Genomic DNA, 22,294 nt, shown 5'->3' on the forward strand with positions numbered 1-22,294 from the left:
CAACTGGTGTCTAACAACTCCAGCCAAACTACGTGAAGGTGCAGGTCTGTAACTGACATCTTCAGCCAAACCACGGTTGACAGTGCCATGCCAACCCACTCAGGTCCTTGATCAACAGCCCCAGCATTTTGTGAAGTTGCCTTCACCATTGCTCAGAAAGGGGCAGAGGCTTGCCAGTGCCTAGAAGATGCATTTGCACCATGCCCAGACAGGGAGGCCTGACCTGCTCACAGGAAGGTAAGGACACCTGGATGGGGCACAGAAAGGAGACTCATGAGGCAGGCAGGTCTAGGCTGTCAAATTGGCAGATTGCAGCTGTCCCTTGGCACATTGACCTTGGTCATTTTATCTCTTCAGCTTAGTGGGACCTTGGGGCCATCTTTGGTATACTTTTTTGTGCTGTAACCTAGAAACTGCAACTGCAGGGCTCACTTCTCTTATGTTTCTTCCTTAAGATATTACAGCATGTATAGTGTGTTTTCTAACATTTGAACACATTTATTTTTAAGTTTTATTTATATGAAAGGCAGAATGAGAGAGAAAGGTCTTCTGTCTACTTCTTCACTCCCTAAATGCCTGTAACACCTGCGGCTAGTCCAGATCAAAGCCAGGAGCTCAAAACTCCATCTACATCTACTAGAGTGGGTAGTCATGTTCTAGACTCTCAGTGTGTGTATTAGCAGGATGTTGCATAGGACTCAGGACTTGAACCCAGGCACACCAATATGGGATATGAGTGTCTTGGCAGGTGCACCAAACTTGTCTCTGAAAAGATCTTTGCACTGTATATTTTGGCCATTGTTTTTGATGTTTGCCTTGAGAGTAATATTCCATGATTTCTCTGCCTTTTGGCTAAGGGCAAGTGTAGTATCTGTTCTTGTTAGAGAGTAAGTTTCCATATAATCTTCAATGAGTAGAAGTGGAAGTCTCATATATTTGTTTGGAGATATTTTCAGTGCTAAGGCAATTCCCTGTTTTTCCATTTCTAGACTGCCACTCATCCTTTGTTTTGACCTCACTTAGTTTATATTTTGAGAATAGATATCACCTATGAGACACGTTAAATAGCATCAACCCTTCGTCACCTTTTCAGAAAGAAACGAAAATCTTAGAACCTGACAATTAAGAGATAATATCAGCTTCTTCCAGGCTATGTATAATTTAAATCCCAAAACAGGGTGTGTTTTACATAGGAATCATCCAGACATACTATTTTCAACTGGAAGACTTTAGTTTGTGCATTCAATACAAACTATCCATTCAGTTGTCATAAAAGGAAACAAAAAGAAAAGATTTAAAAGAGACTAAAATGGCAGAAGCACTTCACTCCAAACATCACAAAAGAATATACTTGTATGAAATAATATATACTAATTGCAACATTAATAGAAAATGAATGAGAAATATTATGGACATTCAAAGAGAATATATTAAACAATTATTTTTTTGCACTTAAGTTCTGAACTAATTAATACATAACATATGTGAGACGCATGGAAGCAAGGCTATTTTCATTACTAAAGAAGGGCTAAAGGAGAATATTTATTTGTAGGCTAATGAATTTCCTATATCAAAACTAAAAAGTCAGTAGTCTCTTCCTATAAATAATTTGTAGAATTGGTCCACTATTTGAGAACCTGTCTTTGCAAGCACATAGTTTTATTTTTATTTTTTTATTTATTTGACAGGTAGAGTTATAGACAGTGAGAGAGACAGACAGAGAGAAAGGTCTTCCTTCCGTTGGTTCACTCCCCAAATGGCCACCATGGCCAGGCCTGCACTAATCTGGTGCCAGGAGCCAGGATGTTCTTCCTGGTCTCCCATGCGAGTGCAGGGGCCCAAACACTTGGGCCATCCTCCACTGCCCTCTCAGGCCACAGGAGGGAGCTGGACTGGAAAAGGAGCAACTGGGACTAGAACCCAGAGCCCATATGGGATGCCAGCACCACAGGCAGAGGATTAACCAAGTGAGCCACGGTGCAGGCCCCTACAAGCACATGGTTTTAAAGAGGTTGAGCAGGAAGTGTGTTCCTTACAGGGCACCCAGGCTTTCATGATTGATCATCATGAGAGAAGCTTGGTTGTATGTACAATTTTCTCATTCTAATTCTAAGTCTACCCACAGAGGAAAGAAAAATTTTCGAGAGAACCCGATGTACTTATTAATAATATCAGTGATGTTGCTGAAAATAATGGAAATTTAAAAAATATTGCAATAGATATTCTACACTTCCAAAATGCAGTATGTTTGAATTTGTTTGTCCTGACTCAATAGCTAGGCTTGGTGGTATCAGGAGATATTGCAATGTTGAGCTTTATATATGAGTATGTTTAACTACATTGATGATGAGGCGTATAATTTTAAAGTCTACTCATCATAGGTTAAACCACTTATATCTGGATATGCATATTAAGGCCCCAACCATGAATTTTTTATGAAAAATATAGATAAATTGTGAAGAACTGCATGGTTAGAGCCTGTGTGGAAATGAATCTCAAGAGAAGAATATGTGATTTTATCAAAATATAGCTCTGGGACTTTAGAGGGTTTGCTGGTGACTGAAAATTCAGAAATAAGAGAAGCAGAGAAGAATGTGCTTGACCTTAAATACCATGTAAGAATGGTGTAAAACTCTCATAGTACCAAGAAGCCTAATAAAAAAAAATTAAGCTTTGAAAAATATGCTTGGAACAATAAAAAGAAGACTTTTTTCTAGATTCAAAACAGGAAGAAGAACAAGGAAGAGAGAGTTCCATTGCTTGGAGCAGATGGTGCAATGTTAACAGCACAACTTAACTGCTGCTTTGCCTTTTTCCTATTCATAAAGGAAATTTGTCTCATTGAAACTGTTAGAGAAAGATAAGATGCTGTTTAAATCCCAGAGTAGCCCAGGAAGCAGTGAAATAGTGCATGGTTCCAGAACCTCCAGATGGGAATGTCTCCATGCCAGAACAATTACCAGAGAACAGAAAGAATGTTTAGAATCGGGTTTGGCAATTATTGCAAATCACTGAGAATGAGATGGGTGACTGGAGTCCAGGGAAATTGTTCAGTTTTCACAAAGAGGTAGATGAAATGTGTGAGGCCTTAGTGTCAGCTACTTAGATTGCTTCAGAGTAGAGCCCTTAGAAAAGTGAGTAGTAAGCGCTAGGTTACAGCATGAATTTCTTTCTTTTAAAAAAAAGTTAAATAGAAGAATATTACTCCTTCCATATAAATTAGCTGTTGTGGAACATTTTGTTTTATTATCATGATATGTATTATACATCATGATTTTACAATTCTCAGTGGTTCCTTCCTTTTTATTCCTGAGTAGTATTCCAGTGTGAATACTTCTCCTATTATTGATAGACATGTGGATAATTTCCTGGATCTTATTACAAAGAATAGAACTGCTATAGTATTCTCATTACAAACTTCTTTGAAATAGTTTTAAATTTCACTTGGGTAAATAGCCATGCATTAAATTCCTCCATATCCCATTTTCAAAATGAAAGGAAATATTCTTACATTCACATTCACATTATGTGAGAGTTTTATTGACTCCACATTGTTGACAGTTTTGGGGTTCACCAGTCTTTTTAAATTTTATCCCTTCATGTGTAAATGTATGTGTAGTATATAATTTATTTTGAAAAGTATTTTTATGGTGTCTTAAAATATCTTTAAATGAATTATGATTGGTTGAAGAGTTATATCCTGGGAATGACAATGTGTCATCTTTAATTCTTTTATCCATCTATTAAATGCATGGCGTTGGGCAATTTACCCAGGTCTCAGTTTCTTTTCTTTTCTATCATATTATTTTGTGAAATAAATCCACTACATTAATTTGTTTAAAAAGATTGAAGGAAAATACCATAAGAGACTTAGAAGGGGCCTCGTCACATATGAAACACCCAATATATCTTAATCTAAATTATGGTAATTTGCAATTTATACTTTGAAATCAACAACTGTGAGGTGACTGAGAATTCAGGATCGTTCATATATATATATATAAGTGCCTAACTCAAAAAATATAAAATGCTGAGTCCAGTGCTATAGCGTAGTAGGTTAAACTTCTGCCTGTGATATCCCATATGGTCTCTGGTTTGTGGGCAGCTCCTCTCCCAATCCAGCTTTCTGCTTATGTGTGGCTTGGGAAAGCAGTGGAAGATGGACCAAGTACTTGGGCCCCTGCACCCATGTGGGAGACCAGAAAGAAACACCTGGCTCCTGGTTTCGGATCCATGCAGCTCCAGCTATTGTGGCCATTTGGGGAGTCAACCCATGGAAGGAAGACCTCCCTCTCTATCTCTCCCTCTCCTCTCTGTAACTCTACCTTTCAAATAAATAAATTAATAAAAATCTTTTTAAAAAGACAGAAGCAAGATAGAAGCCCATTTAAAAATTGAAAAATGTAAAGAAAGTGGATGTTATGTGCTCACACCAGAAAATGGAACACTAAAAGAGGTACTTTATCTGCTAAAATTAGTGAGAATTAACCATGGCTCAATGTCTAATCACTTCAAAACATCCTTCTATACAAAATAAAAACATATAGTGTTGTGTCAAAAATTATTTAATAACTAATCATTTTTGAAAAACAAGGAGAAGTCAGGCATAATATAGGATCTGATGGCAGTGAAACTGTGTATAAAATAAATGCATTTAAAACAGTTTTCTAAAAAGGTGTTTGTTTTTATTTGAAGTGCAGACAGAGAAAGGAGGGGGAGAGAGATGGAGAGAAAGAGAAAGAGAGAGGGAGAAACAGAATCAAGCACAGAGAGAACTTCCATCTGTTTGTTCACTCTCCAGATGCCAACTGGGTCTGTAACTTAATCAGGTTTTCCAATGCCAGTGGTGGAGACACAAGTACTTGGGTGGTCACCTGCAGCATTTGAAGGAAGATAGATTGAGGAGCAGACCTGGGACTCAAACTCAGCCATTTTGTTAAACTTTGGTGGATGTTTCAGTCCAGATTAGAGTCTCAGGTTGCCCTTTGTAGACATTGTCCTAAATTGGAGTGTTACTCATAAACATGCTATTGTATACATTAATGCCTCACCAGAATTTTAGAAGATCCTGTCCTTTTTTTTTTTTTTTTGACAGGCGGAGTTAGACAGTGAGAGAGAGAGAGAGAGAGAGAGAGAGAGAGAGAGAGAGGTCTTCCTTCCGTTGGTTCACCCCCAAATGGTCACTACCCCCGTTCGTGCTGCGCCGATTTGAAGCCAGGAGCCAGGTGCTTCCTCCTGGTCTCCCATGTGGGTGCAGGGGCCCAAGCACTTGGGCCATCCTCCACTGCCTTCCCTGGCCACAGCAGAGAGCTGGACTGGAAGAGGAGCAATGGGACTAGAACCCTGCACCCATATAGGATGAAGGCGCCGCAGGTGGAAGATTAGCCAAGGAGCCACGGCGCTGGCCCCGAGGATCCTGTTCTTAATTGCATATTCATCAGCCTTTTTATTATTGCCTGAATGAAAATAGAAGTAAGCTAATCAAATCAGCAAGACTAGTAGGGGAATTTAGATGCAAGTTTGAAACACATTTCATAATTTAATAAGGATAAAAAATTCTTTTTAAAACACAAGCAAACAATAATCCATTGTGTTTGCATCATCTTTCTGCAATTTAAAAGTAAATGAAGAGAAAAAATTGGTTAACTACCACATTAATGCCCTAAATAGCAAAACAGTTATAATATCTTCAACTACATTTGTAGAATTATATTATTTGCATTATACCATAGTATCATGTTTGCTGATAATCATATATTAAAGATGATTTTAACCAATAAAGTTTCTTCAGAAGAGAATAACTAAAATTCAAATTTCTTGGACCCTGCATGTGGCACATCAGATGAAGTCACTTCTTGTAATCGCCATGTCAGAGTGTTGCTTCTAGTCCTGGCTGCTCTGTTTCTCAACTAGCTTCCTACTAATGTGCCTGGGAAGGCAGTAGAGGATGGCTCAAGTGCTTGGGCCCCTGTCATTCATGTGGGAGACCTGAATGCAGTTCCAACCTTCTGGCTTCAGCCTGATCCAGACCCTGCTGTTGTGGAAATTTGGGGAGTGAACCAGCATACAGAACATCTCTCTCTCTCTCTCTCTCTCTCTCTCTCTCAATCCCCCCCCCCCCCGTCACTCTCACACTTGCTCTATGTTAAAAACAAATACATTTTTTTTTTTCAGAATGAAGATTTCCTTTTGTCTTAGAAACTGTTGGGATTTGTGACACTGATATTTCAATTTAGGCCAAAAATAAATTTTAAAAAAGTAAGGAAACAAACAAATAACAATAACAACATAATTTAAGTACCAGATATTTTGAAGAGATGTTCTGCTTCTCCTGGACTAAAATATATGAAGATATCCAACATTAGTATATTTAGTGGAAGGTAATATAACCACATGTGACTGAATTTGAACTCCAGTTTTCTTTTCTCCTGGGATCCCATTTCCACTGACTTCATACCACTTTCCAAACTGTTGTGATGAGCAGTGTTCTTCCTATCATCCCAGCATGTGAGTATTCGAGGAAAGACTTGCTAGTCTTCCAGATTTACACAGAGCCAGGTGCCCATGTTTGAGAGACATGTGTTTGAGTAGAATGTATGAATTAATAAATAAAGGCATCTAAAAACATGCCTCGATGTATATGCGGAGAGAATGTCCCCAGTTCTTGAAAATCATCCCACAGTTACAAAAGAAGATCATATAGGTAGCCTAGAGGGGATTTCTTCTTTTGTTAGTAGGGAGGTGGTTCTAGAAGCTCCCTTAAGCCACATGTCTGCAGGAAGAACCAGTGAATCTAACGGGCTTTTTCATTACAAATTCTTCATATGCTGATACATTTTCAAAATTTCACATACTTTTTAAAAAAATTTTTAAAATAACCAAGAATATCAGTAGTGTCTCTTGCAATAAGGCCAAATTCTATGACTAATTTGGCACATGAAGTATTTAATATCCTGGAAGTGATATTAAATTTTGCTGGGGTGTGAATCATTCATTTTGTTTTTCTAGAATGTCAGTTTCTGCTATTTTTCTGAAAACCATATGTTATTATCAAAAGAACTGTACCTCAAATTTAAGGTTCTTTCAGTACTGAACATGATTTATTATTTTTAACATTTTTTTTCAATTTAACACCATAACATTCATCTCCATTACCAAAAGCATTTTGCAAAAACATGAATAGAAATATTAAATGAGGAGCATTAAGTTCTCTTTTTAATATAGGTAAAAGTGTTTTCTTTACTGACATTTATACCATTTTGCAGTTAGGAATAGAAGAATCTATTTATTCAAAATAAGAAAGAATCTTTAGCTTCACCACTTTAATTCTGGTTGCCATATTTTAACTCCTTTTATCTTCTACTGTCATTTTTCTGACATATTATGTAAATGACTTTTCCATATATTAAACACATGTTAATTTTTATTGGCATAATTGCAGATTATGTATATGTGACTTCCATTTTATTATATAAAAATACTGCTTCATTTTTGTCATTTTTGCTGCTATTTATATTTTTCCTTTAGGGTTTTATGTCACTGTCCTAAATATTGATATCTTCAACAAAGTGCCTTATGAATAAATTAATTAATTGAAAACTCCATCACCTATTTTTCACTCTCATTCTAAGAATTCATACCTTTAAAACAGATGATTTTCAAAGAACATTTTGAGTTACTTAGAACACAGACAATTCATTGTGTAATCTAAAGTTTACTGAATTTGCTTAATCAAAGATAATTTTTTGCTTTAAGAGATTGTTTTAGAAGTAATTTTAAAATAATAGAAAAGAAAAAAATCAAGAAACAAACAAAATCATTTCAAGGCCACAAAATGCATGACACAAATCAAAGCGGGATCTCATAACAAAATTAGAGATTATGCCATTAAAATGGAATAAGACCATTTCTTGCAAGTATTTCAGGAGCAAGAAGAGCCCAGGGTCCAGACTGTCTAGCTAGCAGCAGATGGAAACTTACACCCACTTCAACGGGGGCATAACTTTTCTCCACTGTACATTTTGCAAAATATAAACTCTACTTCCTAACTCAAAGGCCATTCCTTAGTGTGCTACATGCATTTCAAGTTGCTTCTGTTTGGGACAATATTAGGTATGCTAAGGGAATTTATGGTGTTCAGTTTCCTGGAATGTCTGGTCCTAAATTCTAGAGTCACAAACAAAACAACAATAAAAAGAATCATTGTAACTTACAGGTATGGAGAACAGATGTCCCTATTTTGTCAGGAAAGTTCCAATGTATGCTTGGTGTCCATGCACAGTTACTAAATGAAAACTCTGAACTACATTGTGACCAAGGAGAAAATTCATCACCATAATGCCAGCAATGGAGGTTTAACTTAGCTGTCATCAGCTTATCTTACATGGCTTGAAGTTTTGCTCCTCACAGTTCTTGGAACAGCAGCATGGATACTCCATATCTTGTTAGAATCTCAGACCACACACCAGACTTAGTGGTTCCTAACGTGTATTATAACAACTTGTCCAGGTGACTCATATGTATACAATAAAATTTACAAGCTACTACCAGAGCAAAACAGGCTGAGCTGATTCATTTTTTAGTACAGTTCACTGAAAAATAGTGTAAATACCTACAAATAAAATACCAAGCCAAACAACAAAAGCTGACTAATTCAAAGAAAAAAGTCAATCTTTTTGCCCACCTTCATTCACAACTAGGTTGTTAATTAGAGTGGCTTTTAAAAGGCCTCACATTGTTATAACTTTAGGATTTTTTTCATTCTTACCTGCTTAACATAGCATATATTAAAAATGAAGCTAAAAGATACATATATAGTTTTAAAAGATAATTATAAAAATTACATATGTTACTCTGTTGTGAGGTGGCTGACTCTAGGCTCTTAAGTCCAACATGAGAAGGAATTTGAGGATGAGACTTAAGTAAAGATCAGCAGAGAGGCAAGATTTATTTGCTTGGAAAGTGAAAGTACAAATTTAAGAAGGAATGCATATATCCTCAAAATAGAACTTAACACAAATAAATTCTGGTTAATCCTTTTATATGATATGGAGGAACAGGAGATGGTGTCTGAGGCAGAATTTAATTGAATATTTCTAAGGGGTTGATTTTGGGGGTGGGAGCTTGAGTGCCGTCTACTTCTTTGCCCTTCCCTGGAAATCTTGGAAGTACTATAATGTGAGGTACCTGATGGCAGTAGGAGTGTTAGTCATGGTTTGTTTCATAAAAATAATTATAATAAGTTAAAAGTCATCACAGGTATGCCATCAACAGCCGTGTTCACCCATGTCAGCTCTGAGAAGTGAAACCATGAAAACTGTGGTTTACTGCATGAGTGGCATAGGCAAGGCTGCAGTGCATGTGGGACTGGCAACCTTAGCTTCTGCATCCTAGCTACTTCCATGCTTACATCATCTTTTACCTTTCCGAGATGTGCATCTCTTAATCTTTACGGGAGGTTGAAGAAGTATAGTCCATCATTTGCAACTTCATTCTGTGTAAGGGCATCATCCCTGCACAGGCAAGGAATGAAAATCTCTTGTTAACTGATCTAGAGGATCTATTGGAGGAGATAGAGGCTTATCACCAGTCATTGGTAATGGCAGGAATCCCCAAATGATCACCATTTTTACATGAAACTCTTCAATTCCGGAAGGGATGCATTTAACAGTTAGTATGAATATGCACAGGACAAAAAGAAGCAAAAAGAACCATGTCAGAGAAAGCAGTGCACTTTCCTGCTGTTTCCCAAGTGACAGAAGCTGAGGTTCCTCCTTACCAAAACTATGGAGTCACCTGGATTAATCATACATCCTTTTGATGTCTTTTTCCATGAGCCTATGCTTGCTAAGTATTACTGATTTTATTAATCACTGGACATAGTCCCTGTTCATCCAGTAGGTAATCAAGGGCTAGTTGGTTGTCCACTTAAGCTAGGCAATCTAAAGAATTTTGTAGTTATTTTAGAGTCTGGCCTTTAGTCTGGGTTAAGTCATTCAAGGCAGCAGACAGGTTTCTCAAAGTAACTCATGGTAGGTAGTAAAATTCTCTCCCTTTGCTATTGTGGTAGAAATGTTTGCCAGGAGGCTCTCTTCCCAGTGGCACTTTCTTAAGAAAGATAAAACATGCCAGTTGAGCAAAGTAGCAACCTTAATGTTTCTCTCTCTAGGGAGACATTGACAACAGAAAAAAAATTATGTGTCTTTTAGCTTTCTGAAGATTAACATGAGATCCTCATTCGGTTCACAAGAGTAGGCAGAATTTTCATCTGGGTGTTCCTATAAAGACTTAAGGCATATGCGAGTGTAACCATCTAGAAATTCTCTGCAATTTAACTGCAAGTAAGACTGATAGCAACATTTACAGGGAAGCCCACTCTCCAAGTTTTTAACAAAATTAAATCTCCTGGGAAGACTGATTGTTCATGATTTTTGGAATATGGCACCAGAAGAACCATGTTGCACTATTTTGTTGAGCCCTTTTCACGTGACATAAAGTAGTATTATGTTTTATTTGATCTTGGTGTCTGAATCAAGAAGAATGTTGGAGGTGAGGAAGGGCTTCCAACATAACATCTCAAAAGGATGTAAGCTGTAACATGCTCTTGGGTGCCATCCTCAGAAAGGTAATGATAAAATCTTTTGGCAAATCTTGGTACAAGTCCTTTTAAGATAATAGTTGGTCCTTTCAACATGATTGTGAATTGTGACCAATAAGAGGCCATGAGTGTTGTAGGGGATTCCCAGAGTGGTGACTGTCAGTTGAGTAACTTTAGAGACAAAGGAAGGAACATTGTCACTCTGAAGGGACATTGTGAGCTCAAAAGAGGGATATTTTTAGTGGCAATTTGGATACCTCCTGTGTTTTCTATTCAAGTTGGGAAGTTTTCTATCCACCCAGTGAAAGTACCCATGAAGAATAATAAATACTTAAGCAATTTTCTTGGAGGCATATTAGTGAAGTCTACCTGCCAAACATCACCAGGACAGGTTTCTCCCTTCTGTATGGAAGTGAGTAATGGAAGTGGTTTGGTGTTCATGCTAGGGTTATTTTGCAGAAAGTGGGACAGGATTGGGTAGCTTCCTTTATAATGGTATGTAGTCCTTTTCTTCCAAGATACCACAGACTATTGGAATTAGGACCTTTTTTCCCAGATGGATAAAATCATGAATTTCTTTGATAATTTTTCACTGAGAGCCCATTGGGAGCATGATTCTTTGATCTAAAGTGTACCATCCATTGGAATCATTACTGTAGCTTTGTTGCTGATCCCATTCTATTTTGGGTATGGTATAGTCTGGACTTCCAGGTATCTCTAGAGGCTGGGGTATAAGAGCCATTCCCAGAACCTCCTGACTGTCAGCCTTCTTTGCTGCCCTATCTGCCAGTGCTTTTCCTTCTGACAATAATGTCATTCCCTTTTTGGTGACACCTGAAATAAATAACAGCCACCTCCAGAGACTCCAAAGCTGCCTTATAGGACAGTCAAAATTTCTTTGTTAATTTAATCTGAGAGATTTTTTGATAGCCTTTCTCTCCAGATTTCCATGTTGTGTTTATAGCATGAGGAATGCATACTTGGACTTTGTATTGACGCTCTGGCCTTTCTCCAGTTTTAAAGCTGTAATCATGGAAATAAGTTTTATCTTTTGAGTGGTAGTCTTACGGTCTCCATAACTTGGGTGAAATTTGTTATGGCATAGCCTGCCTTTATAATCTATTTCTTCATAAAACTACTGACCTCAGTGAACCATTCAACATCTCAGTTTTTCAGAGGTTTTTCTTGTAGGTCAGGTCTACTGGAATAGACCTTATATATGAGCTCACTTTATAATATCTTCAGATGGCAGAAGAATAGCTGGACTGAGGACTTGGCATGCATGAAAATTACCTCTGGTAAATCTAAAAGGATTTGGAATTCAGTAAGTTGTCCTATTGTTAGCAATCGACAACCTTTAGTCTCTAGAATCCCTTGTATTTGCTATGGTATTTGAACTCTAAGTGGCCTCAAGTCAATTTGACAATTTGTCTACCAATAATGTGATAGTAGCAACAGCTTGTAAGTATCCAGACCAACCTGTGGCCATTGAGTCCAGTTGTTTAGAACAGCAGTTCACTGTTCATAGAAAGGGGATCAATTTGGGGACAATTCCTTCAGCTACAAATAGGGTGAAGGGTTTCTTTAAATTAAACGTTAAATGCATAGGAAATTGCCTGCAGACCACTCAATATTGGGTCATCCACCATATCTATGTGCTACTCTTCTGAATGTGATATCTATAGGGTGATATGGGAATAACAGAATCTAGAGCTTCCCTTAAAGTGAAGACCACAATGAATGCCTAGACACAAGAACATAATGGAAGTAGGAGTGTCAATCACTGTAATCATTTTTATAATGACATTCTAATGAGCTAAGGGAAATCATGGAGATGTATCTGGGCTACACCAAAACAAGAAGCCTGGAACTTCATTCACGTGTTCCACCTGGGTGATAGGGGCCCAAGAACCTGGCCATTTTCTGTTGTTTTCCAAGGCACATTAGTAGTGAGCTGGATCAGCAGCAGAGCTGCTGGAACTCAAATCTGCATTCCTATATGGAATGCCAGTAGCACAAGCAGAGGTTTAATTCACTGAACCATAACCAACCCCAGATGAATTTATACTTCCACTTTTTATTCTAAAATAACATTTTAATTAGCATTTTTTCTGTTACTTGAGAAATCCTCCCCTATTTTGAAATCCCAGTCTATTTTCTTATGTAGTTTTCCCTTCTACATTTAAGTCTTTAAACTACAGAAACTATTTTTATATTATGTCAGATATGAATCTTCAATTCTAACATCATGTACTTGATGTACATATGTTAGCTTTTTAAATGAGGGTTCTCTAAGGGTAAAGCTAAAAATTGCCAAGGGACTTTAAATTCATTATGTTGGCAGGTACTAATGCCATCTTACATGGTAAAGTGATCATATTAAATGTGTAACTGATCATATAGATAGGATTAAGTGTCAAAGGGATCAGATAAATAAGACCAAGTGTCTGGTAATAACAATAGATAGAATTAAAAAGGAGATAATGATCCAACATGGGAAGCAGGCCACATAGTGGACTCATAGAATGATAAATGCCTAAAAAGCACTCTGACCTCAGAATCAGCCCTTAAGGCATTCAGATCTGGCTGAAAAGCCCACAAGAGCATTTCAGGCATAGGAAGCCAAGACACTGTGCCAAAAAATGATCTATGTGAAGGATCTCTCTGAGATCCCAGTGGAAAGAAGGGGCCATCAAAGAAGGATGTACTTTTCCCTGAAGGGAGGAGAGAACTTCCACTTTGCTTATGGCCCTGTATAAACACTGACAAAGTTTGTGGACTCAAAAGGCTTCCATAGCCTTGGAAGCTCATGACAAGAGCCTCAGGTGATCACTGCCATCATAAGTAAGAGTGTCAATTGTTAAATTTTGTCTTTCGGTGGCATCTCCTCCCCCTCTTCCTTCTTGTTCTTATTCTTTTGTTTGATTGAGATATTTAAAAAGCTTTGTCTTCCAGCTTGAATATATTAAATTTTTAAAGATTTATTTATTTATTTGAGAGTTAGAGTTGTGTGAGAGAGAGAGATGGAATGAAGAAAAAAAAGAGATCATCCATCCCCTGGCTATCTCCCTAAATAGCTGCAAAAACTGGGACTGGGCTAAGACAAAGCCAGGAGACTGGAACTGCAATCTAGGTCTCCTATGTGGGTAACAGGGGCCCAACCTGAACCATCTTTCATTAACTTCCCAGGTGCCTTAGCAGGGAGTTGGATCAGAAATGAAGCAGTCAGAATTCCAACAGGTACCCAATGGGATGTTGCCAGGGGGGTTAACTTGGTTTGCCACAAGCCAGCCCTTATATGCTAATTCTTTTCAGAGTATATTACTAAATATTCTCTGTGTTTAGAGATTTAAAATAAAACAATCTTTTTATTTTTAGAAAGAAATCTGTTTTTTCACATTAACTTAAATAGCCCTGTATCACTCCTTTGAATCACTCCTTTATTGTTATTTAATTGACAGATATGGCAATATTTCTCAATAATTGATTAAAATCTTTGAAAAAATGACATTAGGTAAAAGATTAAAATTATTTGAAGTTGCAAATGAATAAAAATGTAAAGCAACAATGATATGATTAGTGAATCAGTGTTTCTCAACCAGTAGGTTCAAGAGATATATGAACTTTTATCTAATTCACAAATCATGGATTAAAATGCTATATACATTTCCATTACAAACTTCAAGAGTCTATTATATTTTTCCTATCTACAATTTCTTGAATATGTAAATTTACATCATGTATATTGCAATAGAATCATGCAATGTGCTCACCAAAATGTGTTTATTTTGCTTCTGTACATATATTCTGGTCTCCTTCAGTCAGAAGAGACTATTTGAGTAGACTGGAAATATCATATGCGTGTGTTCAGCTGTTACATGTCTGCTGATCCTCTAAAGATGTCTAAGTAACTCTGGCACATTTTCCTGTATAACCAATGCAGCTGGATGTCAAGGGTTTTGGCATTTTGCAAACACATGATAACAGGATTCTTATTAAGGAGTCATCAGTTTAAGGTGAAATGGCCTAAAGAAGTGCTCAAATAGCTTCGCTCTGTAGTCTGATGAATATACAAATCATTATTGAGATAATCATTGTTAATTCAATGTGTGATTATTATCATAGTATAGATTTCTGCTATCATGACCTGCAAAGTAATTATTACCTTAAACTGGAACACTATTATGGAAAAAAGTAAACTATATATCATTTGTCACAGGCAATACATGGGACATAATATGTAACATTAATTATTTGAAAGTAGCAAATAAAGACATGTAACAAGAATGACGGCTCATTAGTCAAGCTATGTAGCTGCAAAAATGTAATAAATTTTTCATCAGTTGTAACTTGTAATGCATATAATGCGTCTACTCTATATAGCTCTAGGAGAAACATTTGGAAACATTACCATTATAGTGTGTGATGTTTACTGTTGCCTATGTTTAGCCAGATATTAGAAGAGGAAATAATTAGGTAGACTGAAATTACAAATGGAAGGGAAAAAAGAGAGGGTTTTTAAGATTTTGAAAAAGATTATATCTATCTCTAGAAAAGTAAAGATGGCACTTAAAATGGTTTTTTTTCTTTTTCTTTCTTTTTTTTTTTTTTTTTTTTTTTGAACAGGCAGAGTGGACAGTGAGAGAGAGACAGAGAGAAAGGTCTTCCTTTTGCCGTTGGTTCACCCTTCAATGGCCGCTGCAGCCGGCGCACCGCGCTGATCCGATGGCAGGAGCCAGGTGCTTCTCCTGGTCTCCCATGGGGTGCAGGGCCCAAGCACTTGGGCCATCCTCCACTGCACTCCCGGGCCACAGCAGAGAGCTGGCCTGGAAGAGGGGCAACCAGGACAGAATCCGGCACCCTGACCGGGACTAGAACCCGGTGTGCTGGTGCCGCAAGGCGGAGGATTAGCCTGTTGAGCCACGGCGCCGGCCTTAAAATGGTTTCTTGAATATCAAGGGACAATAGCATTTCTTGATTGAATAAAGTTAACCAGAGTCAATACAAGATCAAAGTGGCAGGCTTCCCAGATGTTGTTCCAGACCCCTCGTAACACTCATCTTTGTTTAGAGAGTGAGCCATGGTCAAGAAAGCGTAGGAATAAGGCAGACTAATTATACTGCTTGTTTAATTGGGTAATTAATTATCATTTTGCCAAGGCCAGTAATACACTTCTGAATAATAACCTGTAGAACTAGTCTTCATCTCCAAGTTCTTGTTCTGATTCATTTTCAAATATTTATTTTTGTTTATTTGAAAGGTTAAGAGTGTGTGAGAAAGAGTGAAAGAGAGAGAAAGAGAAGGAGAGAGAGGAAACACACACACACACACACATCTTCTATTCACCTTTCACTCTCCAAATTCCCACAACAGCCAGGGCTTGGCCAGGCAAACCCAGGAGCCCAGAATTCCATCCAGGTTTCCCAAATGGGTGACAAGAACTCAAGTGAGCCATCATTCGCTGCCTTTCCAGGCACATTAGCAGGAAATTGCATGGAAAGTAGAATTGCTGGAACTTGTGTCTACACTTTGATATGGTATGTGGGCATCCCAATTATTAGATCAATTCATTGCATCACAACACCCACATCTGCTTCTGAGTCTTAGTGATGCTAATTCATTCTTTCAGCAGATAGTTCACTAATTACAGAATTAGCTTTTAAAAGATCATAGCAATTCTCAGGACCCCAAGTAAATAATGATTGAGACAATAAACCAGAAAGATCACATGTTGCATGAGTAATTTAACTAACTTAAATTTGATTCACACTTCACCCTTTCCTATGACAGTATGCATTAAATTTATTGAACTGAGGGTCTCAGTCTGAGTGAAAGGTCTATATTTCTTGGCAGAACCAAACTTTCCATATGTCTCCTGCTTAACACTTGCTTCTGGAAGAGAGTTTATAGTGTTCCATCAAATCCATGATTTTGTTTTTAGCCTTATAGTCCAAAATGTTGATATTGTTTTACATAATCTGTTTTCATAATTATAACACAACTGTATACATTCTTATTCTGACAACTGGTTATTAATGCTTTTTTTTCTTCTTTATTTTTATTTATTTGAAAGGCAGAGATAGAGACAAAGAGATAGGGAGGGATCTTCCATTGGCTTGTTAACTCCCCCATCACTTGAGACAGCAGAGGCTAGATCAAGTCAAAACTATGGGTCAAGAACTTATTCATGGTCTCCAACATGAATTTTACCACATAGGTGGTAGAAATCCAACATCTTAAGCCATCATCTGTACCTCCTAGGGTACAAACTGGCAGGAAGCTGGCATCAGGAGTGGATCTGGGACTTCCAATCCAGATATTCCAGTATGGGATGCAAACATCACAAGCAGCTTCTCAACTGCTACACAAAATATCCACCCCCTAACACACACACATTTGCACACAATATTTTTGAGAGCTCTCTTTGTAATGGGCATTATCCAAGGTGGGATTCAAAACTGCATATCCTTTCTTCAGAACACCAGTACATGTAGGGTGAGAAGGGGTGGCCAAACTTAATACTGGGGAGATATGTGAGTTTGCACAGGCTAAAGGTAATGTGAACAATGAATTTATTAATCCTTGATCTAGGCTCTTGTCTCCACAGAGATAGAAACATTAAGTGGAGACTGGTATTGTGTGAAAATAACAGCAGTTTATTTGTCAGTAAGGGAATAACTGTAGATTCATGAGAGAGGATGGGCTGCCCTACACAGAGAAGTACACATGAATTGGCCAAGAAGTTGTCCATAGACCTGGAAGGAAAGGGAACCTGAAAGTGGCACTAGTGATAGGAAAGGTCTGTCTGAGAACAGGAAGGTTGGAGAGTAGAAACATTCTGCTGTAACACTGAAAAGACAGGTGTAGTACTCCCAAGCAAGGCTCACAGCAGAAGGGGACACTCTCCTATCTTCCATTCATGTTATCTCCTCTGTGCGTAGGTCCAGATGGGAGGAATGCTTAAGGTGGGTGAAGTGGACCCAATGGGGGATTCCCTGTAACTTTGCTGTTGTAGGAGTAGTGAGAATAACCTGGTAAGGTCCATTTGACCTGTAGCTTGGTGGGAGTAGGGGGCAAAGAGCAGTGTGAAGACAGGATGACGTCATCTCCCACTGTAATAGGAGGGAAGCTGGCTGAGGTGGCTGGACCTGAAACTGGGCAGTAGGTATCTGCATATTTGCATAACTGTTCAGCGATTTCTGAGGAGATGTGAGAGTAGATGGGGTAGCAAGAGTGGAGATTGAGAATGTAGAGTCAGAGGAACCAGGGGACATCTGTACATCTGTTCAAAAGGCGAAATATTGAGAGGTTTTTTTGGGGAAAGGCCCTCATATGGGGCAAGGCCATTGAAAGTAGTTTAATCCAGTCTCTGTGAAGCTTAGGGAGAATTTGGTTAGAATGATTTTTAGTGTACAATTTGTGCCTTCTACCTTTCCTGAGGATTGAGGGTGATAAGGAATATGGAAATGCAGGGGATGTTGAGCCCCTTGCTCAATAGTTGAATAACTTATGATGTAAATTCAGGACCATTGTCTGATTGGAGGGAGGCTAGGACCCCAAATAGGGGATAATCTCTGAAACAGGATGTAGGAAATTGTTAGTGCCATTTGTAAGTAGTGGCAAAGGCCTTGACCCACTCAGAGAATGTACTAACAGTACCAAGGATATTCTAAGTGCCATAGTCTGGGCATAGGGGTGAAGTCAATCTGCCAGTCAGAGGCCAGCAGGTGTCCTCTGGCTTGATGGGAGGGGAAGGGTAGAGGACAGAGGTTAGAGTTAAGGTTTGGTTTTTGACATATAGAACAAGAAGAGGTGAGTTGTTGAAGATGTTTGGTATCTTCTGGTCTGAGGGGAAGACATTGACAAATGATAATATAGAAGAAAATTTGGAATGAAACAAATGGTTGAGATAGAATGAGATGGTCTAAGCATAGGGCTGTTGGGATTGTTGGTTTTGAGAGTGGTTTATTACCATTGCAGATGGAGTGGAGGACAAGCTGGAGGAAAAGAAAGATAGTACTGCCTGACAGACTACCTAGTTTGCCCTGTTATTACTGGTCATGATGACAGAGTTATCAGTCTTATGAGCCTTACAGTCGACAAGTCTGATTTGTGTTGGAAGATGGGCTGCCTCTAAGAGAGGGGATATAAAGGTAGCATTGAAGATGGCTGCCCCCTTGGTGGCAGGAAGACCCCTTTCTTTCCAAATTGTGGAGTAGGAGAAGAGGATATGGAAGGCATATTTTGAGTTGATACAGACAGTGACGGTGTTATTTTTTTGCCAGCATAAAGGCATGGGTTAGAGCATAGAGCTAAGCCTGTTAATTAGTAGCATTGAAAGGGAGTGGACCTGCCAAAACTGTATCAATGGTTGATACCACAGCACATCCTGCCCTTTTTATTCCCTCATGAAAGATAGAGCTACCATCTGTGAACCAGACTAGAGTAGTGTTAATGAGGGGACCCTCTTGGATGTTTGAGGGAAGAGGTAGTAAATATTTGGTAGTCTCAATGCAGGAGTGTAGAGGAGCCATGTGATCAGGAGAAGGAGGGGGAAGGGGAAGAAGAGTAGATGGGTTAAAGGAAGGACAAGGTTTAAAAGTGAGGTTAGGGTCCTCAATTAGTACCACCTGAAGGGCCAGATTGCAAGATGGTTGGAGAGACTGGAGGCTCTCGTAAGGTAGGAGTTCTGATAGATAAGCAATGAACTGAAAGTGAGTTTTCTTGACTCTTGTATGAGAACCACTGCTGAGGCTAGCACCTTTAAACAGGGCCCCCAATCCTTGACTGTGGGGTCTAATGATTTTGAAAGATAGGCTGCAGGAACAAAAGATGGACCAACTTGATGACTGAGAACTCCCAAGGCTGTTCCTTGGTTTTCAGTGACATAAATGAGGAAAGGCAGTGTGAGATCTGGTAAGTGTAAGGCAGGGGCCTGTAGATTAGCTTGTTAGAGCTTATGATCTTGGGAAGTGATTGGGGCTATGAGAGGCTCTTGGAGGGATCCTTTAGAGGCTTTGCAGAGTGGCTGGGCTAGAAGGGAGAGGTATGGAATCCATGAACATAGGGACAATGCCAGGCTTAAAAAGAGAAGAATTTCTTCTTGGTAGAAGGAGGTGGGAGGTTATCTATGAGGCACTTTCTGTGTACAGTGATAGCCTTGTGGGTGGGAGTGAGATGTACACCAAGTTAGATTACTTCAGATGAGCAAAGCAGTGCCTTGGTGAAGCATACTCAATAACCTTTGGCTTCTAGGAAGTTGAGGGAAGTAGCAGTCTGTTGTCAGCTATCTATTTTTGAGGGGCTGCAAAGGAGGAGGCTGTTGATGCACTGGAGAAGAAAGGAGGGGGTTAGATCCAGGGTACCTAGATTATTGGCCAAGGCTTGTCCAAACAGGTGGGGTTATCCCAGAACCTCTAGGGAGGTACAGCCCAAGTTAGTTGAGTGGAGACTCAGGTGTCAGGATCAGTCCAGTTGAAAGCAAATATGTTCTGAGAGTTAAGATGTAGTGGAATGATAAAAAATGGTAAAAATAGATCCAGGATGGAGAAGTGAGATGTGGATGCTGGGTTAGAGGAAAAGAGTGTATGGATTGGGGACCACCAGGTGTCTGTGTTAATAAGCTAGAAGTCTTGTACCAGATAGAAGGACCCATTAGGCTTTTTAACCACCAATATTGGGGTGTTATGGGGGAGTTAGTCTTGCATAGCAGGCCCTGGTGGAGGAGTTTGCAAATTATAGGCTTTAGATCTCAAAGGCTGGAAAGGGACAAGGGGTACTGTGACTGGGAATAAAATATGGAGGAGTCTTGTCATTTGATATGGACAGGAGGATGGTGGGTTGTAACTGTAGGGTTACTGGTGTCCCATACCCTTGGATTGACAGTGGACAGAGGCCTGAGATATGCATGGCAGCTGGACTGGGATCATCTTGGGGATAGAGCAGTAACAGGAAGGGAGGCAAAGGCAAGTTAGGGTATGGGGCCAATGGCCAAAGGGTGAAAACCACTTGAGCACCAAACTGATGGAGTATATCTCTCCTCAGGAGGGATGTAGGACATTGAGATATAATGAGAAAAGAATGGGAAAAGGGTGTCCTATTAATTATGCAGAACAAGTTGGGAGACTATAAAGGTCTGTAAGGTTATCCCTCCACCAGATTGCAGCAGAGGTGGGCCCCCAATACTGAGTAAAGACTGAGAAGGTTGCCCCTGTGTCAATAAGAAAAGAAATTGGCCTACCTGCTACCATCATAGTTATCTTGGGCCCCCATGGAGTGATGGCCATAGTCGGATGGTGGGAGTCTGGGCTCCTTCACTTCTCAGTAGCCAGCCCTAGTGGATGGCCTACCAACTCAATGGACAAGAGGACAGTCCACTGCCAAATGGCCTTTTTGGTGACATCTAAGACAAGGACACAATGGGTCTTGAAGATTGGGGCATGGTTTGACCCAATGACCCATTTAGCCACATTTAAAGCATGGACCCAGAGGACTCCTGCAGCTAGTGGGTCTCCTGTGGTTTGCTGGGTCACTGGAGGCAGTAGGTTGTTGAAAGCCTTGGCCAGCATTTGGAATTTTGCCCTTTGGGCTCTCTCATCCCTTCCATTGTATACTTTAAAGGCAACCTCTAGAATCTCTGCCTGTGGGGTTAATCGGTCCCTCTCAAGCCATTTTAACTCTGCCTTAATATGTGGAAAACTCTGGGCACAAAAATGATTCATGAGATGGCTACAACCATCAGGAGACTCTGGATCTATTGGAGGAGAGTCTGTGTAAGGCGCTGTATAAAGGCAGAAGGATTTTCCTTTTTATCTTGAATAACTTCTCGCAGTTTGTCATAATTTACAGTCTTTCTGGTGGATTTTTTTGAGGTCAACTAATACGAAGGTAATGAACCAATCTCTGGCTGTTATGCTGTTGGGAGAGTTGTAATTCCAATTGGGATCCTGTTTGGGAACCACATCTCCTCCTACAGGATGGGCATGATCAGTCTGAGGAATCTCATCAGCATGGAGAGGGGCCTGTTCCCAAACTCATCTTCACTGCTCTGGAAGGAGGGTATTGGAAAGGATCATAAAGACATGAAAAGTCAGATCATAGGACTGGGTTAAACACTGAAACTCCTTAATGTACAACATTCAGTTAGGGTGAAGGAACCCAGAGTTTTTGTTTTGTGAGAGATCAGCAAGTGAGAAAGGAATGTGGACCCTGACTATGCCCTCTGCTCCCACCATCTCTTGAAGGGGCAACATGGAGGCAGGCTCCCTAGCTTCTACTTGAGAGTGAGTGACTTGGAGACTGGGGATAGGAGAAGGGGGTTTGAGGGCCTGAGGTGGTGGTGGCAGGGTGGGAACAGTAGCTTGGCTCAGTGAAATGGGGGAGGGTGAAAGTTGGATGGAGGACTGGGTTTAAGATAAGGTAGTGGAGCAGGGTGGGTAGAAGTGGACAGGGCTGGTTTTGAGATAAGGGCGAGCAGAAGAGACAGAGCAGAGTGGAAACAAATGCCACCTCCTGGGATTCTTGGGAGGCAGGGGGAGGTGCCAATGAGACAATGAGAGCCAGAGCAGATTGTGCCAGAGCAGGCAGCAGGCTTTGAGGTTGTTAAGTGCTAGGTGACTGTGTTGGGGTATGAGCAGGAAGGGGCTGAGTTAGTGCCTGTGGTGGGAGGAGGTAAGGTGAGGACTCATCTGTGGGATC

At 39.6% G+C, this 22,294-nt stretch overlaps 1 pseudogene; it reads left to right on the forward strand.

The window, feature by feature from the left end:
- The first annotated feature begins 832 nt into the window (after positions 1-832).
- LOC133762705 (U2 spliceosomal RNA) lies at positions 833-1,002 on the forward strand (annotated as a pseudogene).
- The last annotated feature ends 21,292 nt before the right edge of the window (positions 1,003-22,294 follow it).

This window comes from Lepus europaeus, chromosome 6 (genome assembly GCF_033115175.1).
Source record: "Lepus europaeus isolate LE1 chromosome 6, mLepTim1.pri, whole genome shotgun sequence".
NCBI lineage: Eukaryota > Metazoa > Chordata > Mammalia > Lagomorpha > Leporidae > Lepus > Lepus europaeus.